This window comes from Paroedura picta, chromosome 11 (genome assembly GCF_049243985.1).
Source record: "Paroedura picta isolate Pp20150507F chromosome 11, Ppicta_v3.0, whole genome shotgun sequence".
Lineage (NCBI taxonomy): Eukaryota > Metazoa > Chordata > Lepidosauria > Squamata > Gekkonidae > Paroedura > Paroedura picta.
This window is the reverse complement of record NC_135379.1, coordinates 68566221-68582423: the sequence shown is the minus strand read 5'-3', so window position 1 is coordinate 68582423 and position 16203 is coordinate 68566221.

Below are 16203 nucleotides of genomic sequence, written 5' to 3'. Positions count from 1 at the left end.
ATGGTTAAACAAGAGATGACAAGACTGAACATCGACATTTTAGGAATCAGTGAACTAAAATGGACAGGAATGGGTGAATTTAATTCAGATGACCATCAGGTATTCTACTGTGGACCAGAATCTTGCAGAAGAAATGGAGTAGCCTTCATAATCAATAAGAGAGTAGGAAAAGCAGTCTTGGGATACAATCCCTAAAATGACAGAATGATCTCAGTTCGAATCCAAGGCAAACCATTCAACATCACAGTAATCCAGGTCTATGCCCCAACCACTGCTGCTGAAGAGGATGAAGTTGACCAGTTCTATGAAGCCCTACAACACCTTCTAGAAGCAATGCCAAAAAATGATGTGCTTATCATCATGGGGGATTGGAATGCTAAAATAGGAAGCCAAAAGAAAACCGGGATAATAGGCAAGTTTGGCCTTGGAGTACAAAATGAAGCAGGGCACAGGCTGGTAGAATTTTGTCAAGAGAATACAATGGTCATAGCATACAAAAATACATATTAAAAATTAATGAACTCCCACCCCTTTGGGAAACCCTTTGTGGGCCATCAAGAAACCCATGTATGAAGGGATGGATGGATTTACTTTCTTTGCTTTTATGTATGTAACGCTGACATGTCCACCTTTCCCCTGAGCATCAGTTTTCTAGAGCCCGTTATATTATTATTATTGTTGTTATTTTTGCACAAGGGGCTTTGTTGCTAGCAATATAATGAAACAATAACGCCAGGGAAAATTGGAAGGCTGCAGGAAAAGAGGTGAGGAGACTCAAGGAAGGAAGCTACGACCCTCTGTTTGCAGGACCGGAGCAAGGCGGTTCAGGACTGGACGTTTTAGAGGATATTGATTCATTGGGTCACCCTAAGTCAGAAAGAATGGCTCTCATCCATACACACCTTTTATTATGAGGAGGAGGTCCCAAGTTCTCTTCTAAGTGTGATTCTACAAGGCACAACAGCTGGGAATCCTGCCCTTTGCATCCAGGTTGGCTGCTCCTCTGAGCAAGGGATGCAATCCGGAGTTGGCCGTCAATCCATTTCAGAGAATGGGGCAAATAAAGACATTATTTGCCTCGTGGGATAAACATTTTTAAATTAGTTCTGTCACTTCAGACCATGGGTTATTGACAGGCAAAAATCCCTGAAGGTCAAAGGTGGTTTAAAAGCTGTGGGGGGAAAACAGGAATCTAGGCAGAACAGCACTGCCTTCTCAGAGGAAGTCGGGCCCTCCTTGTGGCCTTCCTGGCAGAAGCTAGGTTTTGTGTGACCCAGAGGGTTGGACTGGATGGGCCATTGGCCTGACCCAACATGGCTTCTCTTGTGTCTATATCTGGGGCAGTGGCAATCTGTGTTTTTGGTGCTTGTGAAGCAACAACAGGAAGACTCCTGGAATTCTAGCCACCTCCTCTTCTCTGGGTTTTGGCCACGGTGTGACGCAATGTGTTGGTCTGCATAGGCCTACAGTGGGACTGCTTCTGGAGCTCTGGCCCTGCAGTGGACCTCCTGATGGCCCCTTGGTTTTGGCCATTGTGCGAGACAGAGTGTTGGACTGGATGGGCCATTGGCCTGATGCTTTTAACTCTCAGTCATGCCTGCCAGATAGAATCATAGAGTTGGAAGGGGCCATACAGGCCATCTAGTCCAACCCCCTGCTCAACAGAGGATCAGCCCTAAGCATCCTAAAGCATCCAAGAAAAGTGTGTATTCAACCTTTGCTTGAAGACTGCCAGTGAGGGGCAGCTCACCACCTCCTTAGGCAGCCTATTCCACTGCTGAACTACTCTGACTGTGAAATTTTTTTCCCTGATATCTAGCCTATATCGTTGTACTTGAAGTTTAAACCCATTACTGCGTGTCCTCTCCTCTGCAGCCAACATAAACAGCATCCTGCCCTCCTCCAAGTGACAACCTTTCAAGTACTTAAAGAGGACTATCATTTACCCTCTCAACCTCCTTTTCTCCAGGCTGAACATTCCCCAGTCCCTCAACCTATCTTCATAGGGCTTGGTCCCTTGGCCCCAGATCATCTTCGTCGCTCTCCTCTGTACCCTTTCAATTTTTTGTTGTTGTACAGGCAACAAACACTGTGGTGCCATTGTGCTCAGAGGCACCCTCTTCTCAGTTCACGGCTTGAAATCAGTGGCCTTAGGAGGTCACGCTGCTTAGGGCAGCATTACTGAGTGCTTATTCTTTTTTTAAAAACCTGGTGTCCACAACACCAAGGTTTAAATGAGGGAATCTAAGGGGACCCTCTACCCCCACCTTGTTGGATGGCTTGGAGATTGGAAAGAGAGCAAACACTACAGATCTCTCTCCACAGACCCTCTCCGAAATAACCCTGAATCCCTCCAATGACATCAGAACCCTCAAACATCATCCAGTGTCCAAAGCATCAATTTTCCTCAAGGGAACTGATGCCTTAGACTGGAAAGAGACGGTCATCCCAGGAGATCCCCAGGCCTCACCTGGGGGCTAGGAATCCTACTCAGGCGGGGCCTGGAACTCTCCTGGGATCAGCCATATATCCGTGTCTCTACTGTCCCACAGTAGAAAACCAAAGTGGAAGTAGGGACAGACTGGGAGTGGGGTCGGGATCTCCATTCAAGCCTGAAGGAGTCCCAAGTCTGGAGGAAAAAATTCCGAGGGAAGCAATGCTTCACGGAATCAAAACTCCCCAGAAGAAGCAACATCTGTCGCTTGAAGAAGAAGAAGAAGAAAAGAACATTTGGTCCTTATGTGCTGTTTTTCTCCAGCAGAGGGAATTTCAAAGTGGCTTACATTCGCCTTCCCTTTCCACTCCCCACCACAGACACCCTGTGAGGGAGGTGAGGCTGAGAGAGCCCTGAGATCACTGAAGAAGAAGAAGAGTTGGTTCTTATATGCTGCTTTTCTCTACCCAAAGGCGTTTCAAAGTGGCTTACAATCGCCTTCCCTTTCCTCTCTGCACCACAGACAGTGCTGTGGCGAGCCCAAGGTCGCCCCACTGGCTGCATGTGGGGGAACGCGGGATCGAACCCGGATCGCCAGATGAAAAGTCCGCGCTTCTAACCCCTCCCCCAAGCCCTGAATTCCGTGGTGGTTGAGGGTCACTTGGCAACCCCAGCAGAACTCGCAGACGTTCTCAGCCTTGATGGAGGCAGGACTAGACTGGGGTTCTGAAACAGCCCCCAAAGGGCCCTGGTTCATTGATGCCCTGATGCAGGAGGCCTCACCAAGGAAAGTCCCAGGAGCCACTTCTGGAGACGCACCCCTGAGATGACCAGACCTGACTTTGCAGAGGGGGCTCAAGCCTAGGCCAAGAGAGGCACACAGCGGGCACCTGCCTGGAGGTGGTGGCCACAAGGCCACCGAGGGAGACCTTTTGTGGGGAGACCATGCAGGAGAGAACAGCAGGGGGGAAAGCTAAAGACAGGGGACCCCCGAAAGGTAAGTTGGATGGTGAATAGGAAGGAGAAAAGGGTTGAGGTTGTGACATTCCTAGGTTTGACAATGGCTTTTTAAAGTGTGTTTTGAGAAAGGTGAGGTTATATTCCTGGCCAAGGGATTCCTGGCCCACTAGAGGCCTTTTCGGTCCTGGCCCCGACTTGGTGGAACAAGCTCCCAGAACAGCTGAGGGCGATGCAGGACCAGTAAAAAGGATTTTTTCCCCCAGGTCTTGTGTTGTGGCCTGGGCATGGAAGATCATGGGGCCCCTCCACAGCTAAGAACTATCTTTAAGATCAATCAGACAAAAGACCTAGAGGTATCTGGAAAAGTCAGCACCTCTCGGAGTTTGTGCTGGAGTATGGTGATTTTTAATGTCTTAATGTATGTGGGGTTTTTATCTTTTAAGATAACTCGCCATGAGATGGCTTCTGAGAATGGAGGGTAAAAAAATCTAAATGCAGACGAACATACATAGATACATAAAATATAATAAGCTGCCTTGAGTTCCACGAGGCAAAAAGATGGCTTACAAATGTGTTCAATAAATTGAAAAATCAAACAGGGGCAGTTCAGTAATGAGAATAAGGAAATGGCAGGGAAGGGGAGGGGGTAATTGGCAAAGGAGATGAGCAGGGAGATCTCAGCCAGCCCATGAATGTCGAAGGACAGAAATGACAAAAGATGTATGAGTAAAATATCACCATGGTTTTTTCACAAGCGTCATGAGAAATTGAGGCCTTCCCTGGTGGGGAAGAGGGAGAAAACACTGAGGTTCATGCCTGGCACAAAACAGTCTGTGAGGGGGGGATCCTTGAGTCCTGGTCCCTTCAGATGGAAGGACCATCCGAGGGTGGGAGAGTGAGTGAGTAAGTAAGTGAGTGGGACCGTGTGTGCCCGTACATTCCTACGGACAGGGCTTGCGTTCCCATCCGTTCCCAATGGACAGGGCTTTTCTGCACTTCCGTTCCAGTGGACAGGGCTTGTGAACCCATTAGTTCGAAGGGAAACACTTTGAGTTACGGTCCCTTCAGAAGAACGGAGGACGGGACTGGAGTGAGCTGACGGGTATGAGTGGGGTCTGTGTGTGTATGTGTGTGGGAGGAGGAGCTTCTTCTGGTACTCCTCCCTAATGCCATAGATGACAGACTGCTTCTCCTCTGCCCAGTCTTAAAGAGCCAGTCCGACATTTGGGAACGGGAGCGGGTTCCCAGCATTGGCCGATAGGAGTTTTTGCCATTCCTGCTCTACCTTGGGAAGCAGCAAGCTACCTAAAAAGCATCTTATCCCCGTTTTCTGTTAACATCTGACATTCAGTGTCCCCACAATGACTCCCACTGGGCCAGGCTTCTCTTCTTTCCAAGGCTTCAAGCCCATTGTGGCGCGCAGTCTTTAACTTGTCAACTTCTGGAGTCACCCTGCAATAACGATATGTTTTGAATGGCCCGCTAGCAAATGAGCATAAGCAGGCCTCCTACAGTCACTGGTTATTCCCTTGTAGAGCCTGCTGGAGGTTAAATTAGCCAAGCTACAGTCTTCCCTTCAGTCTTAATAATTTGCCGTTCCTTCCCCTCTCCAAAATTACACTGTCTCATTCTGTTTTTTTTCTTTTGAAGTTTGCGTATCGAAGTCATTGGCCAAAGCGATGGGCTTGGTCACTTTTGACACTGAAACGATATGTTTAGCAAGCAGTCTCAAGCTTTACTCTTGATCTTTCCTCTGGATCATTCTCAGCAGTTTTTTTTTAAATCCTCAGTCCTCATGAATGGCTTCCTTAGGGTCCATTCTCTCTGTTTTCACACTGTTTCCTTCCTTGAGGGTCCGGAATCCAGTCCGTACTCTCAACCGGTGCTGCCGCTGGTTTGTAGGACTTCATATGCGAAGCTGCAAGGCAACTCCTAGTCCTCTTCGGCCCCTTATTTCTCCTCCCGACGCGCCGTTCGGATTGCGGTTCCGTCCCTAGTTCAGCCAGGAACCTAACCGCATATCCCTGTTTGGTGCCCATGCCTAGGGGATGGTTTGAGTGGGGCAGGGAGTGGTGTGAATGGAGTGGTGTGTGTGTGTGTGTGTGTGTGTGTGTGAGGAGGGGCTCCCTTAGTTAAGGTATGAAGGGGAGGTAGTGCACAGGTTGAAATAGATGTACTCGGGCTTGCAGCCGCCAGTTGATGCTGGCCAACCGAAGGCAGTGGAGGAGCCTGGAGGATGCCCGTGGAGGGAAGGGCAGGAGCCGTCCCTGCTTACCACGGGTTTTCCTTGTAGGGATACCCCGGGGGAGTTTTGATGAGGTTCTCCTGCAAGCCCTCAAGGGAGTCGTGGCCACTGAAAGAGGTGAGCGATGTTCCCCAACTCCTTCGCTTGCCTCTCTGCCCCTCCTGGTCCCCAGTGGGTGGGTTGGGCAAGGAGGGCTTGTGACCTGTATGCCAGCAACGGGGAAGGCAGTGTCTGGGAGAGCTAAACCTTGGGCTCACTGTGTGCTCTTTCGGGAAGTGGGAAGGGGAGCGGGCTGAGGTGGAAGGGGCCCTGAGTTCTCAGACTGGCCTTGTAGACTTGTTGTCTGTTTCTTCAGCAGACGAGGAAGCTTGCAGATCAAGGCCATCCAGAGAGGAGGAGAGCTGATCGGGAGAGGAGGGCCACGTGCGAAGAGACGGGGGAGCATCCAGAAGGCAAGTTCTTCCGCGGAGGCGGAAGGGCTTGCTAAGCAGGGGGCACCAGGCGACCCGAAGCCTGGCGTGATGCCACGCCTGAAGCTCCTGATGACGTTGGCTGGCAGAAGCTGGCGGCAGTCGGCCGGGGGGTGGGGGTGGGCATCAGTGGCAGGTAGCTGGGGGGAGGGGGTTGCGTAGGGATGCAGAGTGAGAGTGTGAGTGAGCGAGTGAGTGAGTGCAACCCTGCGTGCCCATCCGTTCCGACGGACAGGGACCGAACGCCCATTCGTTTCGACGGACAGGGCTTGAGTGCCCATCTGCTGCGGCGGACAGGGCTTGAGCGCTCCTCTGTCTGGACGGACAGGGCTTGCGAGCCCATCCGTTCGCAGGGACAGAGTTTGAGTGCCAGTCCACACAGATGAACGGAGCACAGTGCCCGACCCTTCAGATGGCCGGAGCACGGGTGCACGTCCCCTGAAGTGGACGCAGCTGGGGTGCCCGTCCCTTCGCATGGACGGAGCCGGGGGCCTCGTCCCTTCGTGTGGACTGAGGTGGGGTGCCCGTTCCTTCTGGTGGACATAACGTGTGTGTGTGTGTGTGTGTGTGTGTGTGTGAGTGTGTGTGTGTGTGTGGACGGAGAGTGAATGCGAGGGGTAGGCATGGGCACCAAGCGGCTCACCAACTGAAGTTCATGACGATTTTTAGCCTGCCGTCACAAACTTCCATGAACTTTTCAAGAATTGGTGGCGGTTCGTGTTTTGAGCAGAGAGCAGGGCTTTAAAGGCACTCAGGGCCGTCCCCTTAAACCTCTGCTTTCTTTTTTTGTCCCGTGCCGCTGTTTTTCGCGGCCTCCCCGGGGACGGGAACGCAGGGGCCGAAAGGGACTCCGAGCCCTTTTCTTTTTTTACTAGACCGTTTTGGTTCAGTAAAGAGAGAAATGCTACAGCTTGCATATTACAGGACTACTATTCCAAGATAGGGAAAAAACAACAAAACACACACACATCAGGCTGCCATTTCCCTATGCTTCTCTTCTTCTTGTACATCTCCCTAACGCCGTAGATGACACACTGATGCTTCTTCCCCCCAGGCTTACATAGCCAGTCTGAAAGTCGAGGATTTCTCTCCACCTCCTTCCCCCCCGCCCCAATCTGATCTCCTATGGGACTCCGCTTTCTTCTGGATTGCAAAGTTCTTGCCTTTTGCTTCAAGAACGCACGTGTTGCTGGTGTCCCGTATTCTAACGCTTTGTCTAATCAGTCAGTAGTAGCTGGTCAGGATTCTGTTTTCCATCTTGTTGCATGAAGGATCCTAGCAGCTGCTTTTGCCATGCAGTGAACAAAGTAGCTAGACGTGTGGAGGAGTTTTCTTGTTCTGTTTCCTTGCGTCCATATTGTATACTGTGCTAATTGCCCTTTCAATCTCTTTTGCCTCTCCTCATGAATCATATTCCAGCATTCCCAGGCTTTCTAGCAAGTCCTCCAGATGCGAAAAAACCATGCATCTGTCTCCTGCCGTTCCCAGCATTGGCCGATAGGAGTTTTTGCCATTCCTGCTCTACCTTGGGAAGCAGCAAGCTACCTAAAAAGCATCTTATCCCCGTTTTCTGTTAACATCTGACATTCAGTGTCCCCACAATGACTCCCACTGGGCCAGGCTTCTCTTCTTTCCAAGGCTTCAAGCCCATTGTGGCGCGCAGTCTTTAACTTGTCAACTTCTGGAGTCACCCTGCAATAACGATATGTTTTGAATGGCCCGCTAGCAAATTAGAATAAGCAGGCCTCCTACAGTCACTGGTTATTCCCTTTTGGAGCCTGCTGGAATGTAAATTAGCCAAGCTACAGTCTTCCCTTCAGCCTTAATAATTTGCCGTTCCTTCCCCTCTCCAAAATTACACTGTCTCATTCTGTTTTTTTTCTTTTGAAGTTTGCGTATCGAAGTCATTGGCCAAAGCGATGGGCTTGGTCTCTTTTGACACTGAAACGATATGTTTAGCAAGCAGTCTCAAGCTTTACTCTTGATCTTTCCTCTGGATCATTCTCAGCAGTTTTTTTTTTAAATCCTCGGTCCTTATGAATGGCTTCCTTAGGGTCCATTCTCTCTGTTTTCACACTGCTTCCTTCCTTGAGGGTCCGGAATCCAGTCCGTACTCTCAACCGGTGCTGCCGCTGGTTTGTAGGACTTCATATGCGAAGCTGCAAGGCAACTCCTAGTCCTCTTCGGCCCCTTATTTCTCCTCCCGACGCGCCGTTCGGATTGCGGTTCCGTCCCTAGTTCAGCCAGGAACCTAACCGCATATCCCTGTTTGGTGCCCATGCCTAGGGGATGGTTTGAGTGGGGCAGGGAGTGGTGTGAATGGAGTGGTGTGTGTGTGTGTGTGTGTGTGTGAGGAGGGGCTCCCTTAGTTAAGGTATGAAGGGGAGGTAGTGCACAGGTTGAAATAGATGTACTCGGGCTTGCAGCCGCCACTTGATGCTGGCCAACCGAAGGCAGTGGAGGAGCCTGGAGGATGCCGGTGGAGGGAAGGGCAGGAGCCGTCCCTGCTTACCACGGGTTTTCCTTGTAGGGATACCCCGGGGGAGTTTTGATGAGGTTCTCCTGCAAGCCCTCAAGGGAGTCGTGGCCACTGAAAGAGGTGAGCGATGTTCCCCAACTCCTTCGCTTGCCTCTCTGCCCCTCCTGGTCCCCAGTGGGTGGGTTGGGCAAGGAGGGCTTGTGACCTGTATGCCAGCAACGGGGAAGGCAGTGTCTGGGAGAGCTAAACCTTGGGCTCACTGTGTGCTCTTTCGGGAAGTGGGAAGGGGAGCGGGCTGAGGTGGAAGGGGCCCTGAGTTCTCAGACTGGCCTTGTAGACTTGTTGTCTCTTTCTTCAGCAGACTGAGGAAGCTTGCAGATCGAGGCCATCCAGAGAGGAGGAGAGCTGATCGGGAGAGGAGGGCCACGTGCGAAGAGACGGGGGAGCATCCAGAAGGCAAGTTCTTCCGCGGAGGCGGAAGGGCTTGCTAAGCAGGGGGCACCAGGCGACCCGAAGCCTGGCGTGATGCCACGCCTGAAGCTCCTGATGACGTTGGCTGGCAGAAGCTGGCGGCAGTCGGCCGGGGGGTGGGGGTGGGCATCAGTGGCAGGTAGCTGGGGGGAGGGGGTTGCGTAGGGATGCAGAGTGAGAGTGTGAGTGAGCGAGTGAGTGAGTGCAACCCTGCGTGCCCATCCGTTCCGACGGACAGGGACCGAACGCCCATTCGTTTCGACGGACAGGGCTTGAGTGCCCATCTGCTGCGGCGGACAGGGCTTGAGCGCTCCTCTGTCTGGACGGACAGGGCTTGCGAGCCCATCCGTTCGCAGGGACAGAGTTTGAGTGCCAGTCCACACAGATGAACGGAGCACAGTGCCCGACCCTTCAGATGGCCGGAGCACGGGTGCACGTCCCCTGAAGTGGACGCAGCTGGGGTGCCCGTCCCTTCGCATGGACGGAGCCGGGGGCCTCGTCCCTTCGTGTGGACTGAGGTGGGGTGCCCGTTCCTTCTGGTGGACAGAACGTGTGTGTGTGTGTGTGTGAGTGTGTGTGTGTGTGTGGACGGAGAGTGAATGCGAGGGGTAGGCATGGGCACCAAGCGGCTCACCAACTGAAGTTCATGACGATTTTTAGCCTGCCGTCACAAACTTCCATGAACTTTTCAAGAATTGGTGGCGGTTCGTGTTTTGAGCAGAGAGCAGGGCTTTAAAGGCACTCAGGGCCGTCCCCTTAAACCTCTGCTTTCTTTTTTTGTCCCGTGCCGCTGTTTTTCGCGGCCTCCCCGGGGACGGGAACGCAGGGGCCGAAAGGGACTCCGAGCCCTTTTCTTTTTTTACTAGACCGTTTTGGTTCAGTAAAGAGAGAAACGATACAGCTTGCATATTACAGGACTACTATTCCAAGATAGGGAAAAAACAACAAAACACACACACATCAGGCTGCCATTTCCCTATGCTTCTCTTCTTCTTGTACATCTCCCTAACGCCGTAGATGACATACTGATGCTTCTTCCCCCCAGGCTTACATAGCCAGTCTGAAAGTCCAGGATTTCTCTCCACCTCCTTCCCCCCCGCCCCAATCTGATCTCCTATGGGACTCCGCTTTCTTCTGGATTGCAAAGTTCTTGCCTTTTGCTTCAAGAACGCAAGTGTTGCTGGTGTCCCGTATTCTAACGCTTTGTCTAATCAGTCGGTAGTAGCTGGTCAAGATTCTGTTTTCCATCTTGTTGCATGAAGGATCCTAGCAGCTGCTTTTGCCATGCATTGAACAAAGTAGCTAGACGTGTGGAGGAGTTTTCTTGTTCTGTTTCCTTACGTCCATATTGTATCCTGTGCTAATTGCCCTTTCAATCTCTTTTGCCTCTCCTCATGAATCATATTCCAGCATTCCCAGGCTTTCTAGCAAGTCCTCCAGATGCGAAAAAACCATGCATCTGTCTCCTGCCGTTCCCAGCATTGGCCGATAGGAGTTTTTGCCATTCCTGCTCTACCTTGGGAAGCAGCAAGCTACCTAAAAAGCATCTTATCCCCGTTTTCTGTTAACATCTGACATTCAGTGTCCCCACAATGACTCCCACTGGGCCAGGCTTCTCTTCTTTCCAAGGCTTCAAGCCCATTGTGGCGCGCAGTCTTTAACTTGTCAACTTCTGGAGTCACCCTGCAATAACGATATGTTTTGAATGGCCCGCTAGCAAATGAGAATAAGCAGGCCTCCTACAGTCACTGGTTATTCCCTTGTAGAGCCTGCTGGAGGTTAAATTAGCCAAGCTACAGTCTTCCCTTCAGCCTTAATAATTTGCCGTTCCTTCCCCTCTCCAAAATTACACTGTCTCATTCTGTTTTTTTTCTTTTGAAGTTTGCGTATCGAAGTCATTGGCCAAAGCGATGGGCTTGGTCTCTTTTGACACTGAAACGATATGTTTAGCAAGCAGTCTCAAGCTTTACTCTTGATCTTTCCTCTGGATCATTCTCAGCAGTCTTTTTTTTTAAATCCTCAGTCCTTATGAATGGCTTCCTTAGGGTCCATTCTCTCTGTTTTCACACTGCTTCCTTCCTTGAGGGTCCGGAATCCAGTCCGTACTCTCAACCGGTGCTGCCGCTGGTTTGTAGGACTTCATATGCGAAGCTGCAAGGCAACTCCTAGTCCTCTTCGGCCCCTTATTTCTCCTCCCGACGCGCCGTTCGGATTGCGGTTCCGTCCCTAGTTCAGCCAGGAACCTAACCGCATATCCCTGGTTGGTGCCCATGCCTAGGGGATGGTTTGAGTGGGGCAGGGAGTGGTGTGAATGGAGTGGTGTGTGTGTGTGTGTGTGTGTGTGTGTGAGGAGGGGCTCCCTTAGTTAAGGTATGAAGGGGAAGTAGTGCACAGGTTGAAATAGATGTACTCGGGCTTGCAGCCGCCAGTTGATGCTGGCCAACCGAAGGCAGTGGAGGAGCCTGGAGGATGCCGGTGGAGGGAAGGGCAGGAGCCGTCCCTGCTTACCACGGGTTTTCCTTGTAGGGATACCCCGGGGGAGTTTTGATGAGGTTCTCCTGCAAGCCCTCAAGGCAGTCGTGGCCACTGAAAGAGGTGAGCGATGTTCCCCAACTCCTTCGCTTGCCTCTCTGCCCCTCCTGGTCCCCAGTGGGTGGGTTGGGCAAGGAGGGCTTGTGACCTGTATGCCAGCAACGGGGAAGGCAGTGTCTGGGAGAGCTAAACCTTGGGCTCACTGTGTGCTCTTTCGGGAAGTGGGAAGGGGAGCGGGCTGAGGTGGAAGGGGCCCTGAGTTCTCAGACAGGCCTTGTAGACTTGTTGTCTGTTTCTTCAGCAGACTGAGGAAGCTTGCAGATCGAGGCCATCCAGAGAGGAGGAGAGCTGATCGGGAGAGGAGGGCCACGTGCGAAGAGACGGGGGAGCATCCAGAAGGCAAGTTCTTCCGCGGAGGCGGAAGGGCTTGCTAAGCAGGGGGCACCAGGAGACCCGAAGCCTGGCGTGATGCCACGCCTGAAGCTCCTGATGACGTATATTACATATTACAGGACTACTATTCCAAGATAGGGAAAAAACAACAAAACACACACACATCAGGCTGCCATTTCCCTATGCTTCTCTTCTTCTTGTACATCTCCCTAACGCCATAGATGACACACTGATGCTTCTTCCCCCCAGGCTTACATAGCCAGTCTGAAAGTCGAGGATTTCTCTCCACCTCCTTCCCCCCCGCCCCAATCTGATCTCCTATGGGACTCCGCTTTCTTCTGGATTGCAAAGTTCTTGCCTTTTGCTTCAAGAACGCAAGTGTTGCTGGTGTCCCGTATTCTAACGCTTTGTCTAATCAGTCAGTAGTAGCTGGTCATGATTCTGTTTTCCATCTTGTTGCATGAAGGATCCTAGCAGCTGCTTTTGCCATGCAGTGAACAAAGTAGCTAGACGTGTGGAGGAGTTTTCTTGTTCTGTTTCCTTACGTCCATATTGTATCCTGTGCTAATTGCCCTTTCAATCTCTTTTGCCTCTCCTCATGAATCATATTCCAGCATTCCCAGGCTTTCTGGCAAGTCCTCCAGATGCGAAAAAACCATGCATCTGTCTCCTGCCGTTCCCAGCATTGGCCGATAGGAGTTTTTGCCATTCCTGCTCTACCTTGGGAAGCAGCAAGCTACCTAAAAAGCATCTTATCCCCGTTTTCTGTTAACATCTGACATTCAGTGTCCCCACAATTTTTGATAGGTGAGCAACGAATACTCGATGCGCCCCACGTTAACTTTAATCCCTGGTGTCTATTCTTTTCTTTTTCTTTCCTCAGACGGGTTCCCACCTTGTTTCGCCGCGGTTGACGGTACCCACATCCCGATCCGAGCACCTGAGGGAAGCATAAAGGAGCACGGGAACAGGAAGGACTTTTGTCCTGTTCTCCTTCAAGGAACCGTGGACTTCTCCGGACGGTTTAAAGATGCCGAGGTGGGGTGGAGTGGGAGGAGGCATGATGCCCTTGTGTTCCGTGAATCGAACCTCAGGGCAACCATGGACCAAGGGGTCTTTGTCCCCGGCAACCCCACCGCCATCATTGAGGGAGTGCGTGTTCCGGCTTTGGTGCTCGGAGATGGAGCCTACCCCACACGACGCTGGCTCATGACTCCCTATAAGCGGCCAAGGACAAATGTGCAGAGCTACTACAACCTCAGGCACTCCCGCGCAAGGAATGTCGTGGAGCGTGCCTTTGGCCCTTTGAAGGCTCGGTTCCATCGCTTGATGTCACGACTCCATGTGCATATAGACAATGTGACACCATTGATCATCGCATGTGTCATCTTGGAACAACATCTGCGAGGACAAGGGACATCACATCCCCTTCCCAGTGGCTGAATCAGACCCTGTAGTCCTTGAGGATGCAGCAGCCATCCCTCAAGCCAGAAAAAAAAGGATCTATTCGGAGGGGTGCAAGGTTCGGGACGCTATGGCCAGTTACCTTTTCAGAAATAGGAGACGGTTTGGATTGTGACCTTTTGCCTATGTGTGCTATGTGAAATAAAGTTTAATGTTCTTTGTTCAACCTTGTCTTCAGCCACTATCCTTGTGTTGTTTGACTAAGTAGCCGATTCTCTGGTCCGAAAGCACTTGAACAGACCTCACTGCCTCACTGTAGTAACACCCCTGTGAGATTGACAAACACAAGACAGAAGCACTCTACAGGCAAGGGTTGGGGAGGCGGCTAGCCAGGAAGTGTTGGCGACACCTACTCCAGTGGAGGACATAGGCACTGATTTTATTTGATGTTCCAGGGGATAATTCCACTGGTGGACAGCATGGCTACATTTAAAGTTTTGGAGGCTGACTTGACTGTGGTGGCTATGGGAAGCCTCTTCCCCCAAATGCTTCTATCTACTTTGGGACAGCAGTAAGATGCTGTTATTTCCAGCAGAGATTACCAGCTACTAAGAAGATGGTGGTGCTGGAGAGGGGACTAGTGCGCTTTAAAATTGTGGTTTGGGGTGGGGTGGGGGTGGGGGGTTCCCTGTTTCATCCCCTGTTTCATCCCTGTTTTAAAAAGTTTGTTTAAAATGTTTAAAATGTTTCGGGGGGTTCCCTCTTTCATTCCCTGTTTGATAATGTTTGTTTTCTATTTATTAAAAATAAAATGTTTGTAATACTGTTGGCAGAAAAGCCTCCAGTGGGACTCCTTACACTCACACCCCTTTCACCCCACACCCACACATCACAGTTTAAACCCATTCACCAGAAAGGCCTGCCTGCCTTCAGAGGATCAGAGCATCAGAGCAGTCGTCCAGCCATCCCATTCAGGCTGCCGGGCTTCTAGACACCTTCCTCCTGCTGAGCTTTGAAGGGCTGGGACGGGTTCAGGCCCTTGTCCGCCCAGCGGGAAGGGCGTGCTGCCCTCGGCTGGCTCAGGCACAATGGAGGATGCTAATCTGGAGGGCCTTTCCCTCTGTGGACCAGCAGTTCAGGGACTGGAGTTCAGCAGCTGGGCCAAGGTGTATGTCTCCACCTTATGAGCCTACCTTCTGAATTGTCGGAGGTCAGACATCAACGCGGCTGCTAATGCTGGTGGTGGGGCAGGGAAGCGTGTGCCGAAGGAGTGGGTGTGCCACAGGCCCAGGGGGTGATGTGCACTGATGTCTGCGGATACTACCTTCCCATCCCCTGGCTCGACATCAAGGGGCTCGCCTTCCGGACACCATTAGGAGGGAGGTTCCCCGTGTCGGTGCCCCATCGATGACCACAGGGATTCGGAGGCAGATGCTTCTTTGGGCTGCCCCAACTGTTCCGCTGCAGGGCCTCCCCCTCGGGACTCCGTACAAGGTCCAAGCGGTTGGAGGTTACGTGCAGGGGAGTGCCGGCTTTCGGATCAGACTTTTCTCATGCCGCTGGTGCTCGTAATGCTGCAAGAGAGTCAAGGGGGAGTCACCTGGGTCTCAGGGGCTGCATCCATGTTCCTAGGCCAGGATATCGCAGCACACAGTGGCCAGGCACATGGCACTGCCATGCAAGATACCCATGGCGCAGGGGCACCTGAGGTTGTGGTAGCTTTTCTGGTGAGACCGACTGGCCAGCGGTGCCCGGCTTCCAGAGCATTAAGGAAAGATCAGTGGAAGTGGGAGTTTGGGGGCGAAAGTCCCTGAAATGACTGGAGCTGAGGGGGCCAGTTCTTTAATTGGCTTAGCAACCTCTGGGGGCGCCCTCTGCAGATGGTTTGGTTTGCCAAGTGATGGGGTTCTTTAGTTGGACCCGGGTGTGATCTGGGGTTGCACAAGGTTTTTGGCTGGCCTGATGGAATTGGTCCTGGTTATGGAGCGTTGGCGGGAACGGGGCCTGTTTGGCTTCGTTCTGTGGCGGGTCTGCATGGGTTGGAGCGTGTTGGCAGGGAGTCCGGTGTCTGATCAGACTCGCACCCAGATCCTTGGAGGTTTCACATCCAAATCCTAGCCAAGGTTGGCCATGCTTCGCTTCTAAGATACTCAGATTGTGTGACAGCCAGGCAAGGGGCCACGTCGTGGCAGGTCCCAGGGAGAGGTGGATGCTGCTGCTGTCAGCTCAGGCCTAAGGCTCCACGGCCACCGCAGCCAAGTCATGATGAATTGTCTTGATCGTGGATCTCCAGAAGGGGCTCCTGGGCCTTTCGCTGTAGTGGCCTACTCCGTCGGGGGATGGAAGGTCTTGAGGGAGGGGGCTTTCTGGGACTGGTTGGCCGCCCATCCCCTCCCTCCCTCCCTCCCTCCCTCCCACAGCTTTCCAGAAATCAGGGTGCATAAAGTTTGACAGTACTGCTGTGGTTGCCAAGGGACCCACAACAGCCACAGAATCCAGTGGGCTTCCTTAAAAAAGAAAAAAATGTGTTTCTTCGTTCCCCTCCCCTTCAATCATATTTGGTTCTGGAAAGAGAGGACGTTGTCGTAGAAAACTTTAGAAGAAAAAGAAGAAGAAGAAGAAGAGTTGGTTCTTATATGCCGCTTTTCCCTACCCGAAGGAGGCTCAAAGCGGCTTACAGTCGCCTTCCCTTTCCTCTCCCCACAACAGACACCCTGTGGGGTGGGTGAGGCTGAGAGAGCTCTGATATTACTGCCCGGTCAGAACAGCTCTATCAGTGCCGTGGCGAGCCCAAGGTCACCCAGCTGGTTCCATA